We start from the raw sequence: 16,230 nt of genomic DNA on the forward strand, positions 1-16,230 counted from the left end.
GTTCATGCATTAGCAATAAAACGCTTTTTGACATGAATTTAATTTATAAAAGTAACAGGAGCGAAGGGTTTCAAACGCACAGAACGCGCTGCGATTGAATGGCGCGTTTGAATTGCCGTCGCAAAATTCCAATTCCCAGCGGTTGATACACACAAGCTCATATAAATTGACTAAAATTATCAGTGCATAACTTTAGTTCAACCGTTTGAAGGCATCATTTTAGGTAAATTTAATAACTTCGCTAATTTACTCGCCCCTCCGGGCACTTTTGCTGATTAAAAACTTTTTTCTACATCAATCATTTCCGATCGAATCAGAAGTATTTTTTTTAGAATTTAGATCTTTACTGATCTCAAAACAAACAAACAAATAAAACCGATTTATTTTTCAACTAACAGAATTTTGTTTCAATAACAACACCAGTTATTTCAACTAAAATATTTGTTGAAATTGAAAGGTATGTGTCCTCACTAATTGACAGCATTTTTTTTTCAAACAGTTAAATTAGTTGTTTCAACCATCGTTTCTGCTAATCGAAAAACAAAAATGACAGTTTAGTTAAAACAACAATCGATTAGTTGTACCAAATTTTAACCAATCGAATTCAGAAAATCAACTAATATTCTGGTTGAAATGGGATCGCGGGTGGTTCCGTGCGAGAACCCAGTCCAATCTGCGAGGTTAGAGTTATGACAAATAAAACTAATAAATGTTCGGTGCCAGATGTTGGGTGCCAAATGCTGTTTGCAGCATATAGAACGGTGCCACACCTGAATGGAAGGAAAGGGAATCATATGATTTTACACTTTATAAAATGCACATAAAGAGAGCGTCGTATTTTACACAAAGTTATGTTAAAGAACATGTAAAATTGTGTGATTTCAAAATTACATGGCTTGAGATAAAATGAAATAAAAAAAAAAAGATCGATAGCAAAGCGCAATCATTAGATCACAAAACAAGTCAGTTAATCGACTTGATACATACAGGGTCCGCCATCTAACATATTTTTTTAAACTAGCGGTTATTTCGACATTGGTAATCTTAATGTCACTTCTGATTTGACAGAAACTTAGTTTTATCCTTCCTCTGAACGAAAATGGTTGTGTATATGCTTGAGGAACGCGTGAAGATAGTGCAGTTTTACTCTGAAAATCAGCTGGAAGAAGAAGCCGATTTTTGCCATTAGATCATCTTACCGGATGAGGCACATTTTCATCTCGGCGGGTATGTTAATAAGTAAAATGGTCGCATCTGTGGGACGGAAAACCCGCACGTTATCATGGAGAAGCCGATGCATCCTCAGAGACTGACGGTTTGGTGCGGATTTTGGTCTGGCGGCATCATTGGGTCATTTTTCTTCGAAAATGAGGCAGGAGCCGCCGCCACGGTCAATGGCGAGCGCTACCGCGCCACGATTAGCGATTGGTTCTTCCCGTTACTTGAAGAGGAAGACTAGGACACCATTTGGTTCCACCAAGACGGCGCTCCGTGCCACACAGCCAACGCTACGATCGATCTTCTGCGCACAGTCTTCGAAGATCGAATTATCAGTCGAAATTCGGATGTCGTTTGGCCGCCTCGGAGCTGTGATTTGATGCCGTTAGACTACTATCTTTGGGGGGCTGTCAAAGATAAGTGTTATGTGGACAAGCCAGAGACAATTCAAGCCTTGAAGGACAACATTCGTTCAGCCATAGCTGAAATAAAACTGCATACAATCGAAAATGTACTAAAAAACTGGACCGACCGTATGGCGTACTGCAATGCCAGCCGAGGCAGCCATTTCAATGAAATTATATTTATATTCCACAATTAACCGGAAGGATTGTACTTTTAAATGAAAAAATAAATTTTGGAATCGGATGAACCGTTTGTGTTTGATTGCATGTTTAAAAAAAAGTTACATGGCGGACCCTGTATAAATCCATACAGCGGCACTTGGTAATCGAGTGCAAATTACTAGGGATGTCCGATACTTTGAGGAATCGATATGTTCTTTCAAGAATCGAGTATTTTTGGTATCGATATCGCATCAGAGCGATACTGTTAGTATCGATACTTTTGGTCTCGATATTTACCATATCCCAACAGATTGAAGTCAATTCCCATTACGACGCAACATTTTTCTTGTTTCATGTGTGAAGGCTTTCACCTTAAGTTCATTAGGTTCTTTGGGTTAGAAAAACTTTCTATCCGTGTATGCGGGGTTGGGAATCGAACCCAGATGGATTACGTGAAATTCGTTCTCAACAATCTCGCTACGTCCCGCAGGTGCGCTGAAGAAGAGTGCAATGTGTCAAACACACACATAAAAGTCATACTCTCAGAGGATTCAATAATTTAAATTTTTCACACGCGTAATAGCGATGGAATAATAGCATTAGGAGTTGGCATTTAGTATGGTATTCGTGTAGGAGTTGGCATATAGTATAGTATTCGACATAAAGGTTATGGTATGCAAATTGTTGAGAAAATAAGTGAAGTGTGAAATCAACACAAAGTGGTGTGCGGAAGTTTTTTAGCGTGGACCAAAAGTCGCGAAAGACGAAGTGCAATCTATGTGGCAAGGAATATGTGTATACTGGCGACACAACAAATTTATGCACAGCAAAAAGAGAATTGTAACAATCTTGATGTGATTCTCAATTGATGTGAATGTGAATGTGAATCTGTTTTCAAAAAATATCGCAGATAAATCATACTTTATTACATCGAAACAACGTATTGAGTACATTACATCAGCTTGACTGAATACTGTATAAGATTCTGATATGAAATTATGCACCTCTTAGTGTAATATTACAACCTTTAGAACGACAATTGTTTTAAAGGTTGTAATATTACTCGAAAAGATGTATAATTTCCTATCAGAATCTTATACGGTATTCAGTCAAGCTGATGTAATCTACTCAATATGTTGTTTCGATGTAATAACGTGTGATTTATCTGCAATATTTCTTGAAAACAGAAAATTATTGGATTTGATGGTCGTCCAATTCTTTTTCACCTTGATTGATAATCACATTGAGATTGTTACAATTCTTTTGACGTGAAAACGTCTTACTTCACTGTGGGACATCATTTCCAAATTTACCCTCTGGGAGAGTGATAAGTTTTTGAGCGTGAATATCTCTTGTTGTATTTAACGTATCAACTTAATGCTTCCTACATGCCATCCGAAATATGACCAACAATTTATGGTTAAATTCTCGGTTGTATGACATAACCACAAATAATTATAAATTAAAGATTTTTGAAATTTTCAGAATAAACATGTATTTAAGAGACAAACTCATGACTTTTGTTTGCCTTACTCGTACCCGAGACGATGGTTCAGCTCCACATATATAATCCAGCTCCGGAATCAAGCATTCAATTCCAAATTTCAGTATGCTGGGGAAGTGACATCATTTTCTTTTCAAAGCCTCCATTTTTCTCAAAGAATTACTCCAAGATATTTTCCTTTAGTAAAAGTAAATCGGAATTTTGAATTTTGGCTTTGTGCGCCATTCGCCCTCCAAGCGAGACAACTTTTTTATTAACATCAACCCATAATATTAATAATTCGATCAGTTTTTGCAATGACTGAGCGGAACCATATATTGAAGAAGCCAAATGAATGAAAAACTAACAGAAAAGATGATTTATTGGAAAAAGATACCCTCAGAGACAGGACTCGAACCTGCGTTCTTATGCATTCCGGGCATACACGCTACCATTTCGCCACTCTTAATCTTGTTATAAACACTCTAAAACGCCAGTCAGACATGGTAGAACGTATATCGAACATGGTCTACATCCTGGCCGTCACCCGACCGATACCTTACATCCAAACATCTTCTCTGTCCATCAAACACTAGTCTTTTCGCTGTATACCTATTTTTCGCTCAAGCACTGAGTAGGAGAATTTATTTATAATCGCTTGTCACCTTCTTCAATAGTGCCAGTCGCTGGCTGGACATCGTCCAGGTTCTTGTTTTATCCTAGTATTAGGAGCCCGGATGCTGGCTTAAAACTCGATTTCAGCTTTCAGCTACAAAATCCAGGCACAAATCTCAGTTCCAGAAGCCAGGTTAAGAATTCACTTACAGAAAACAGGTCCAGTATTTAGAATTAAAATTGTTTTTCAGATACCTGTACCAGAATTTAGGCCTTAGGCTTAAGTTCCAGGGATTCCAGGTCTAGAACTCGATTCCATAATTCAGGTTCCGAATCCAAGCCTTGAACTCAGTTTCAGAAATTAATATCAAAAATGACTTCTAGAATCCGAAGTGCGAGTTCAGAACTCGATTCCAGATTTCAGTTCTAATTCAGAATGAAAGTTAAAATTCCAGAACTCGATTTTTGAATTAATTTTAAGAATGTTGGTCTAGAATCAGGTTAAGAATTCAGACCAGTAATATGGTAAGTCCAGATTCAACTACTCTTTGGCATGCAGAGATAATTAACTCAACGGAACTGATATACTGAAAAAGGTTGCAAATAGAACACCGAAAAACTAGTATCTTTATCTACTACTATCTCGTGACATTGATGGCGAAATAGTAGAAATTTTATAGTGGAATATAATGAAAAAAAATTTTTTTGAAGCGATTTAGTTAAAAAAAAAGGAATTTTTGAACTCAACAGCGAATGTAAACAATCCTTCGCATTCGTATTCACGTCACTCGGTTATGTCTCTGACATTACTCACCCATCTTTTTTTGCTGTGTGGAAACACCTTTCTGTACATCATAAAATAACGCCACAGTCGACAATTTTATTTTATTTTGAAATGATTGCTTCTCAAGCATCTGTTGATACTTACCGGTATCGATACTTTATTGCCTTTAGATACCTTGTATCGGTACCCAAACTTTCGATATCCCTAGATATCGATACTTTGCTTTTCGAGTACCATCCATATAAATTACACTCGGAACCTATAAAATTATGCCCGAAAGGAATAGTTCAGTTGTTATGAATTGTATCGTTTCTAGTTTCACTAGGAAAATTCATAATTGTTTTTTCTGTGTGGGATTGAGATGATGAACACATTCACTTATGAAGTAAACATTTATTGTTCCACAGGGTTCGAGCGTAGCTCCAATCTTGTATAATATTTTCAATTCTGATCTTCCAAATCTACCCGTTGGTTGTCAGAAATCGCTATTCTGTGACGACACAAGTCTGTTAGTTACAGGTAGAAATCTCAGAGTGATGCTGTCGCCTACAAAGAAGTTTAAATATTTTTAGTTACTATCTGTCAAAATGAAAAATTAAACCAAATGCAGCAAAAACGCAATTAATTATCTTTCCTCATAAGCCAAGAGCTTCTTTTCTCAAACCAAACAATAATCACATTCTCAAATTGAATGCCTTGGAATTGACATGGTCTGATCAAGCTATATACTTAGGTTTAACGTATGACAAAAACTCACTTTCAAGGATCACATTGAAGGAATCCAGGCAAAGTGTAATAAATATATTAAATGTTTATATCCTCTTATAAACAGAAATTCTAAGCTCTGTCTAAAAAACAAGTTGGTAATTTATAAACAAATTTTCAGACCAGCCATGGTTTATGCAGTACCAATTTGGTCAAGTTGTTCTTCCACCGGGAAGAAAACGCTTCATAGGATTCAGAATAAAATTCTGAAAATTATTTTGAAGAGTCCTCCCTGGTTTAGTACAAATGAGTTACACAGACTCACAAATATAGAACCATTAGATGTAATGTCACATAATATTATAAGCAAATTCCGACAAAAATCGATGCAATCTTCAATTGAATCGATTCGCTCTCTGTATTAGTTAGTAAGTTAGTATATAAGTTCCTTTTCCCCATTACACAATACAAGTAGGTTTAGAATTTTTTCCCTACACAAAAATCTCAGAATTGCGGAAGCAAATGATGTCCTCATGGTAACAACCAAATCATATATATAGTAGAGCTGAAAAGTCACCACTTGTGGCTGAACACCCAATTTAAATCTTAATAATTTAATTTTAATTCATATTCCAATAAATAGTTATTTAAAAAAAAGTAAGCATTTATTGTCTGTTGCAGATTAGGAATAATTGGGAAAATTATTATTTCTCAAAGATGTTTGCTATGCAGTGGTGATACCCAGGGACATCGAGAGAAAACTCGTTCCGGGAAGACTATAATATTACGAGCCCCCATCCATGAGAAGTTCCTTAAAAATGTTTGAGGACATAGGAATATTGTCGAATAGAGAATTATCAAACACTTCAACTTAACAAAATATTTCTCATGTCAGGTGAGTCATTTCATTATGAAGAATGTAAAACAATTTCAAATCCTCGAGTTTCCTGAGAGAATCCTATTCCGGGGGGACTCCCCCCTTTCCCAACCCCCTTTCAGTGGTATTGGTGGTATCCTGCCATAACTGGTATGTTATCATAATAAAATTGACACCGTTTGCACACTCATGCGGTATGGAAAGTGAACCATTTTGCATGACGCTTTAGAGCATGGTAACATTTTGGCAAGTGCTTCTCTTGATTAGCATAAGTCCCATCAAATTCGAGAGTTCCAGATTGCAGTTATTTTGAACTTTTCGAATCGTTTCAACTAACATGACTATGTTTATTTGCATTTCAAATGCCATGACTTCAGAATGGTTCGGTGTTTTTGCCGTCACAGTTTGAAGCATCTAAATTTGTTCGAGCTAGGGAGGGTGTAGAGCTCATTATTTTACATCCTGGCATATTTTTTTTTGCGAGACCAAATGAAAGTGAGTTGAATACCAATACTATGGTAGCGGGTATGTATAAGAAGCTAAACTGAAGGGAATATTGTTTCGATAGCAGTTTCAAAATCTGGCAGTCGTTGGATAGCACAATCTGAAAATGAAATTTTAATGCCAAGTGTTGAATTGTAGTAACATTCTGAATCACAAGCAATAAGTTTTCCTCACCTAGTACACGTAGGGTTATAGAACCTGTATTAATTTCATTAGTCAAGCCAACCAACCATTGATATTTGGATTGATAATTCGGTTTATCAACGTTCTAAGCTATATCACTGGATCGTGTGCTTTGCTTTGACCTTTATTTGATATGACTTATGTTTAATACTTGTAGCATAGCAAGGCTAAATCCTACTGATTGAACAGATGCATTGAATCTAGATAGCAGATCTCAGTTCTACTCCTCCCAGATAGGTTGTTATTTACAATATCAAATCAAAGTACATTAGATTACTAGAAGAAAGTGATTTTCGTTGTTTATTATCTGAAAGCAAATAAAAGCCGTTAGCATTCCGAAGTGGGATATTGTTTTCTGTTTGAATACATTACAACTCGTAGCTATCACTGACAGAACTATTGTTATTAATTCAACAGACGCTGCGAACCTTGTCGAAATGGGTTGGCTTATTGGACCATTTCTTTAATTAGCAGAACTGTTTAGTCAGAGCAAACGAACAAAAAATAAACTGTAGCACAAAGAGTCGCGGAAGTAAGGGAGAGAAAATATCGTGACGTTGAGCAGAATATATACAGAATTGTAATTCACCTATGTTTCTTTTATGGAGATTACAGAATTTTGTTGAGCTTATGTGATTTTTTGAAGAACATGGGTGCTTTTGAATGCGATGAGATCTCTGTCGGACTCTAGCTTGCACGTCAGTCAAACAGAGATTTTTCTGACTTTACTCCGAAAATTTATTGTGTAACTCTGAAAAAAATGAATTCGGCTAATCGGAAGGTACTCCTGACATGTTCATAAATTCGATAAATGGATTGTTTTTCATAAGATTTACCGCATGTCATCTTTTTCCATGAATTTACAGAAAATGAAAATCTAATGATCGGTTTTTTGACCAATTCTCGATGAACATTAGAAAGGTCCCAAGTGCAAATAACAGTTTCTCTTTGTTTACTTACTCTTTCAATTATTACAGCATATTCCTGTATTTTCCAACAATTTTTTAACAACAGATCGAAAGTCGAAAGTCGAAAGTAAAGAGTTAGAGAGAGGGATCACCGATAGGACCGTAATAAGAGAAAGTAAACAAAGAAAAACTGTCATCTACACTTAGGACCTTTTCTCGTGTTTGTCTTCAATTATGGTTAAACCCGTTTTTTACGTTTCGCATATAACCACAAAAAATAGTTAACAGATAGTTTCCATGATCGAATAAATCATGCTACATCGTTTTGCCCCAATTCCCCCACAAACATAATTCTATGTTGAATTCAGATTTACAATTTCGAAGCAGATCCAATATAGTGAGCCTCTATTGATAGCTCATATTGGTCCATATTACGATGAAAATTTCAGTGAACACCAAACACACATAATAGAAATGACAGTACTAGCCCGTTTAACCCCCTTGACCCCAGTATATTTAATAAGTTGTATTTCTGGGTGAACTTTCTTTCGCGTTACGTTAGAAGGCCAAATGCGGGTGATTAAAATCGATTGATATTACGAAGAAAGACCTAAAAAATAGATTACAAATAGATTCAATGATCGCACGAACATTGTCAATTTATTTCATAAGTCGTATTACTGGTTCAAAAAGAACCAAAGAAAGTTCTTCTAGTGATACAATTTATAAAATAAAGGATTAAACGGATTAGTACTGTCATGCCTCCAAAAAAAATCGACGCGTTATTGGTCCATTTTTCCCCACTGTGCAATGAATTCAAAACAATTTCCTGTGTTAATTCATCAATACTTCTTGATAAAAAATATACAATATCTACTAACTCAGAAAAAGTGTAACACGGACTCTGCTCCATCAAAAAGAACCACCATTTGTTATTGGTTTGCTGAATTCAAACATGGTGTTACAGACACCGTCCAACTGAAGTGGTTACTCCAGAAAACATAAAAAACTAAACAGGTTCGTTATATATAATCGTAAATTGAAATTGCATGAGATAGCAGGGACCTTGAAGATGTGAGATAGCAGTGTTTTTACAATTATGCATACATATCTCACCAAGAGAAAGCTCTTTCCAAAATGGCTGACGCGTTTACTTTCAGTCGATCAAAAGTAACAGAATGTTGAAGATTCAGAGCAGTGTTTGACCATATTTACAAGTAATAAGTCAGATTTTCTGCGTAGATATGTGACAATGGATAAAACATGGATTCATCACTTCACTCCGGAGTTAAAGCGATCATCATCTAACTCCACTCCAGTCCACTGCTGTCGGTAAACCACGATCGAATCGCTCAAAGGCACAACAGTCAGCTGGGAAGTTATGGCTTCAATATTTTAAAATGCACGTGGTATAATCTTCATCGACTACCTTGAGATAGAAAAAGCAATCAATAGCGTATACTAAAAAGCGTTGAAAAACGACCTCACATTTTGAAGAAAAAACACCGTTTTACCAAGTTCATAAGTCGATGACAACGATGTTTCAATTGAACGAAATACACTTCGAATTGCTTCTTCATCCTCCGTATAGTACAGATCTTACCCTCAGTGATTACTGGTTACTATTTGATCTGAAAAATAATGCTCACCGGTACGAAATTCAATTCCATTTTGAGGAATACTGTTTGAAGTCGCTCTACTGCTCACTTGTTTGCTCAACACTCGAATACTGCTCGGTGATATGGAACCCTCACTATGTTAACGGTGTTCTCAGAATTGAGTCAATCCAACGACGTTTCGTTCGTTTCGCTCTTCGCCAATTGCCCTGGACCAACCCTCATCAGCTGCCGAGCTACGAAAGCCGTGGGATGCTTATCGGGCTCGATACTTTGCAAGTGCGTCGTGATTTGATTGCCGATGTCTTGACGAACAATATCGATTGCTAACCACTTCTTAGTCAAATCAACATCAATGTTCGTTCCAGAGCTATCCGCAACAACAACCTCCTCAGATTGCCTCTACGTCGTACTAACTACGGAATCAACGGTGCCGTCATTGGATTGCAACGAACCTTCAACGGTGTTTCTACGGGATTCGATTTTCATTTTTCCCGCAGCCGAATAAGAGAATTTTTTTTAAATATCCTTAGAAAGAATCATTAGGACTTAAATTTGTCTGTTGATTAAAATAAATAAATAAAGGAAAAAAACCAAATCCTTCTACAAGCACGACATCGAGAAGTTAGAGAAGCGTTGGAATAATTGTATTGTTCTTGAAAGAGACTTCATGGACAAATAAAACCTATTTTTGTCAAAAATGTAATATTCTTAGCTAGTCACACAACTTATTGAGTGATGTGTTATGACCTTAAACCACGTTTGGAAGCTGCAATGTGGTCATGGATCGAGTGTAAATATGTAATGGCATATAATAACTACCAGACTATTTCATATCCGAATATTTTTCTCGTAGATGACTCAACCGATTCCGACATACTTGGGCTCTTTTGAAAGTTGTAACATGATCGATCATCTTTCTGTCAATATTGATGTGAGATCCGTAGTGAGCCTCTTGCTCTCATGTATTTTGTTTCTGGAGCATTTGTAGCAAGTTTGTTTCGCGTAGCTTCGACTTTCCGTCGGATGTGTGTTTCCATCATCTTCTCAAAGTTATATGTCACAATATCAACGTCATCAGTGGAACAGCCTTAAGAAAGATTGTGCCATTCGTGTCGATTCTCGTTCTTTGGATCGTACCTTCTAAAACAAAATTAAACCATAGACAAGAGACCTTGCCCTAACTCTCTCTCTGAGACTCAAAGGAACTTAAAAACGTCCCAGATACTTGGACGTAGTACATAACTAAACTGTTCTATATCGATTGTGCCGAATGCCACTTTGAAGTTTATTTAATAGCTGTTGTTTGGGTACGTTTTATTCGCGATACTTTTGAGGTTTTTGTCCAATGCATTAGTTAGTGTTGATAGACGACGGCAAAGGATTTGGGAGAGAAAGCCACGTAAGCGGCGTTCCGAAATGTGATTGCGCGGAGGTTGCAGCAGCCCAGCTTATTGCAAATTTTGGTGATACTGCAATGATGTTTGGAAAAATGCAATAGACATTTTGACAATTTCAAATTCAAATCTGCTATAAATGCTTTTGTCTGAGCGCATGTTTGCAAGCTGCGCCAGTAGCCGGCATGTTTGGATGCAGCCCAGGAACGAATTTTGTGCTCTATCCAACTAGTTCACAGTGGTAAAGCTGGTTCAGGACCAACGAAATCATCAGCCCATTCATTTCCAGCAATACCAGAATGACCAGGTACCCAAAGTAAGTAAACAGCATTAGAAATATTGAGGTCTTCAATTTGAGTTCGACATGCGATCACTGGATTCGACCGTGAATCATTCGAACTAAATACTTTTAAAGCCTGTTGGAACAAAAATAAATTCGTTTACCACTCTACTAAAGTGCCGATTGTACCCCACACAGAGTCGCTTGAAGTACGGTATCCACTAAGTGAATAAGACTGCTCTAGCCTCATTTCACGACAGTAGACACCAGCACCAGTTTAGAGTGATAAAAAACTATGTGTTCATCCACGGACGGTGGAACAGATCTCACGCAGGTGTGGAGTAAAAATGTGTTGCTGGTAAATTCATAAAGTGATGAAGAGAAGAAGGTGTGTGTGGGGGGGAGGGGGGAGGGGGGTTAAGTGGTTTGGTTGTTGAAGAAAAGTGATAGTAAAAAACTTCATTTCCAAATTCCACACCCAGACATTTTCCAGATAATTAGCCAACCATTCCTGACGAAGAGGAGTGGTCTCTAATTAAATGTTTTGAAATTAAAATTATACGTGAGAACTAGGCCACTAGGAGTGAGTAAATAATCATCTCAAGTAATCATCTAAGACCACAAGCAAGTGTGGTTAGTAGTATAGTCTATATGGTTACTGTTCCAAAGCCCTGTAACCTTAAAATGGTGTGCATAAGATAATGCTTCTTGTTTTAGGAACACATGTGAAGGTTCAATGCAACGTAGCGCCTCCAGATAAGTAGTAGGAGTTGTCGTTAATGCTCCTGTCATCGCCATTAGGACCATCCTTTGGTGATGATTTAGCTTTGACTGAACTGTCACAACTTCACCTTTCGGCCATCATACAAGATATCCATATAATAAAATTGGTCTAACAATAGTTGTGTAGATTCAATGAATGTATCTGGGTATTAGCTCCCACGATTTTCCAAAAGCTCATCTGCATTGGTCGGAAGCTATGCAAGCTCTCTTAATCCTGAAGTCAATGTGAGCAAACAAATTCAGTTTTGAATCAAGAATAACCCCGAATTATTTAACTTGATCAGCCGCAGTAACCTCTGAACCAAAGAACTGTAATGGACGAGCTTCTGTGATATTCCTTCGATGATTGGAAAGCATCATTGATGTTTTGTCCGCTTAATTCAACTTAACTACACTATTCCTCGACAGATCGCATGGTTTACTGCATTAAATAAAAGAGGGTGTTGATGCGGTAAGTAAGGAATCCAAGGTCATTAGGTTTTCTTAAAAAACCATCAGCGACTAGGTTTCATAAAAGTGGGGATAGTACACCACCTTGAGTATACCCACAGGCACTCAGGTTTCTAGTCTCTACTTGCCGTAGTAGGAGTGAGCAGCCATCTTTAAGAGTCTCCGCGCCAAGCTAATCTTCCGTTGGTAACGTTGATCCGATTGATGCGTGTAGTTCTCGACTGTACGTGTGCTACGTAGCTGCTCGAGATTGAGTCTTTGATTTCAGATGTGGCGAGTCCTGTGTACCATTGACAATTTTAAGCACATATAGACCGTGAAAATCATAACTAATGTACTCCAGTTGCATGTTTCCCGCGACAAGGTATTGATCCGAACCATTGTTTGCACTGCGGTAAGTGCGGACGTCGATAACGTGGGAAAGAAATTACTCTGGTCTGGTTTGTGGGGGATGGAGCTACTTCGGACTACTATTCCACGAGAACCAGCAAAGTTGGCCGTTGTCTTCGGAAATCATGTGTAGGTTCTTGTGAGTTCAAGCTGTGCGTATAAAACTTCCTTCTCCTCAGCGTCTCGTGTGGAAAATGTTCGTTGACGATACTGCAATTGAATATGCCGCTCTGGAAGAAGAGTGCAACTCGATGTCCACTTTTCCACACCGTTTTTCGTGTCCTTCAAAATTCCTACAGTGTTATGACATCGAATTTGTGAGTTTACAACTGTTCCGAATCGTATTACTAGTTAAATTGCCTTCCGGTGGCTCGTTAGGCCTGTTTCAACTCCTTGGCCAGACAGAAGGCCATCGTAGGGGTTTCTTTGTTATCTATCACCCCACATAACTGGCACATGCGACAGGTATTTAGTTCCGCCATTTCTCGCTCGCGCTTTCTCATTCTGTAACATACATTCGACACCGGTCATCAATAAATACAGGAGGAAGTAACAGAGTCGGTGTTAAACAGTCGTTCGCACCGCACGCGTATAGCTCTTGGCTCCGGAAATTTTTTTCTGGCTACCTAGAGTTTCATTGATTAAAGGCTTCAGTCTTTTTCAAGGCTACCTGAATCACTAACAGCCTTTTTAAAGACTAACAATTAGTCAGCCTTTCTCAAGGCTATACAAAGAGTGATATTAGAGTGACTAAGAAATTAATCAGCCTTTTTAAGGCTAGCTATTCAAAGAACTATTCAGTCTTTATCAAGACTTTTCAAACTAGGAGTCTAATCGAAGACAAATTTAGCCTAGTTAATTAATTTAAAACTTCATTCATTTCAAAAATGCCTGCGTCCAACCGGAAAGGCAACAAGCCTAAGGCTAAAAATAATTCAATACGGAATAAATCACAAACCGTTATTCAACATTTTTCTAATAACATTCACGATCTTATAGAATCTGAATGTAAAAATAAAAGACAACGGACGGATTTCCCTTCCGTTGATCCTATGCCGTCTAACAATATTTACGAGATTCTTCCTGAATCCGATTGTGGCGACATAGAAGAAAATTCTTCAAAAATTCCCAAAATGGACGCTTGTCGTTCTGGGAAGAAACATCAATCTATGCCACCAGTGACGGTGATGATTTCCGACTTCAAAGCATTCCGTACTGAGTTTTCTACTTTTCTCCTGGAAGTAAAAGTCTCATTTCAAATCGGACGAAGAGGAGAATGTCGAGTCTTAGTTGATGGATTGGAAGATTACGAACGTCTTATTCGATATTTGTCCGAGAAACTTCATAAATTTTATTCATATAATATAAAATCATACAGACCCTTCAAGGCTGTCTTGAAAGGCTTATCAAATGATGAAAGTACTGATGAAATTAAAAATGAACTAAAATAATTGCTTGGTTTTGCCTCTTCCCAAGTAATACTTATGAAAAAAAGAGCGAATGGTACTTCTAAACCACGCTCTGGAATTTCCCATGAATTTTACCTAATACACTTCAATCGAAGTGATGTAAACAATTTGAAAACTTTAGAAAAAGTATGTTTCATTTCCCACATTGAAATTCATTGGGAACATTATAAACGGCATAATCGTATTGCAAACTTAACTCAATGTCGTCGTTGCCAAGCCTTCGGCCATGGAACCAAAAATTGTCATATGGATATACGGTGTTTGAATTGTGGTAAATCGCATTCGAAAGACGTTTGCCCAATGAATGAAACCACTGATAAATTTTCATGTTCAAATTGCGATGGAAATCATAAATCCAATTATTTGAAATGTCCTATCAGGGAAAAAATTTTAAACGCTCGTTCGCTTAGACAAGTCAAATCAACGACCTTAAATTTACAGGACATACCTGAAAATAAAAAAAAATTGAGCCCGCGCGCGTAAAGCAGTCAAAGACAATCTAGAAATGGAATAAGGCTGAATTAAGAGATGTTATTGTTTGAGACCAATTATGATTTTCTTGAGTTATGCTGGGATCTACAGTTGTTGATGAAATTGGGCTTGGCTCTGCTTATTCGCAGTCTCGTTATTCCATCGTAGCTGGTGGTGATAACGATGAACTGGTCCGGCGGGAAGGGCCTGGTGAATTATTGTCTGATACTGGTCGAGATATTGGGTTCGATTCCTAATTTGTTCAAGGATCTTCCCGGGTTGAAAATTTTCTTGATCAACCCTGGATAGTAACTGTAATATATAATGTAGTATAGTAATTTCTTTTTGTTCAGCTGCTCTATCGAAGGAATATCTATGCCTGCTAAGTTAACCAGCTCGTTTCAATTTTTGATTACTGGTTAAAGCATGTAATAATATTAATTATCACTTAGATAACTCGTTCAGCTCACACCTTTGTAGGGGTATGAGGTGGGACCATCATCATCATCATCATCATCAAACGTTACAAATGCCACGCCTATTTCTTCTAAGGCACTGATTTCTTCGAATTTGAAACAAAAAACAGGTACGCCTGCCAATTCGTCTTCTAACGAAAACAATTTATTGACAGGTAGATCAACCTCATCATCATCTTCTTCTAATGTCAGTTATGCTAGTATAACAGGTAGAAATCTACCACTTAATTCTTCTAATGTAAATAATCGAAACACTGGACCGCCTTGCAGTTCATCTTCTAACGAAAACAATTTATTAATAGGTAGATCGGCCATATCATCTTCTTCTAATGGCAGTCTACCTACAAATATTCCTTCAATGCCATTCGCTTCTTTAAATGAAGTTGATTTAGGCTTACTTACCTTACCTAACAGCTATAGGCCTGGGGTGGCCTTTGCTGTATCAAGCATACGTCTCCACATAACTCGGTCCATGGCTGCTCGTCGCCAGCCACTCAAGGCACGGATGCTTCTGAGATCACCCTCCACTTGATCGATCCACCTTGCTTGCTGCGCTCCTCTTTTTCTTGTACCAGTCGGATTAGATTCAAGAACCATTTTCACTGGACTGTCGTCCGACATCCTTATGAGATGCCCAGCCCATCGTAGACGTCCGATTTTAGCTGTCCGTACGATAGGTGGATCTCCTAGCAGCTGTTGCAATTCGTGATTCATACGCCGTCTCCACGTTCCGTCTTCCATCTGCACTCCGCCATAGATGGTCCTCAGTACCTTTCTTTCGAAAACACTGAGGGCGCGTTGGTCCTCTGCCAACATAGTCCAGGTCTCGTGGCCATAGAGAACAACCGGTCTAATTAGCGTTTTGTAGATGGTCAATTTCGTGCGGTGGCGTACTTTTCTCGATCGGAGGGTTTTTCTGAGTCCAAAGTACGCACGATTCCCTGCCAAAATACGTCTATGAATTTCTCTGCTGGTGTCATTATCGGCGGTCACCAGTGAGCCCAAATACACGAACTCGTCAACCACCTCGATATCGTCACCGTCTATCAATATTC

The 16,230-nt window shown here is 37.9% G+C and overlaps 1 protein-coding gene across 2 annotated transcripts in view; it reads left to right on the forward strand.

Annotated features, from left to right (window-relative positions):
• Positions 1-16,230, forward strand: part of LOC131436379 (uncharacterized) — a 731,094-nt gene that overhangs the window by 202,646 nt on the left and 512,218 nt on the right. Inside the window, exon 2 of one of the 2 annotated variants that reach the window (XM_058605077.1) lies at positions 6,053-6,266. The exons of the other annotated variant lie outside the window; for it this stretch is intronic. The gene's annotated coding sequence lies outside the window, so the exon portion shown is untranslated. The remainder of the gene's footprint in view (positions 1-6,052; positions 6,267-16,230) is intronic. 2 annotated transcript variants of the gene reach the window in all.

Source organism: Malaya genurostris, chromosome 3 (genome assembly GCF_030247185.1).
Source record: "Malaya genurostris strain Urasoe2022 chromosome 3, Malgen_1.1, whole genome shotgun sequence".
NCBI lineage: Eukaryota > Metazoa > Arthropoda > Insecta > Diptera > Culicidae > Malaya > Malaya genurostris.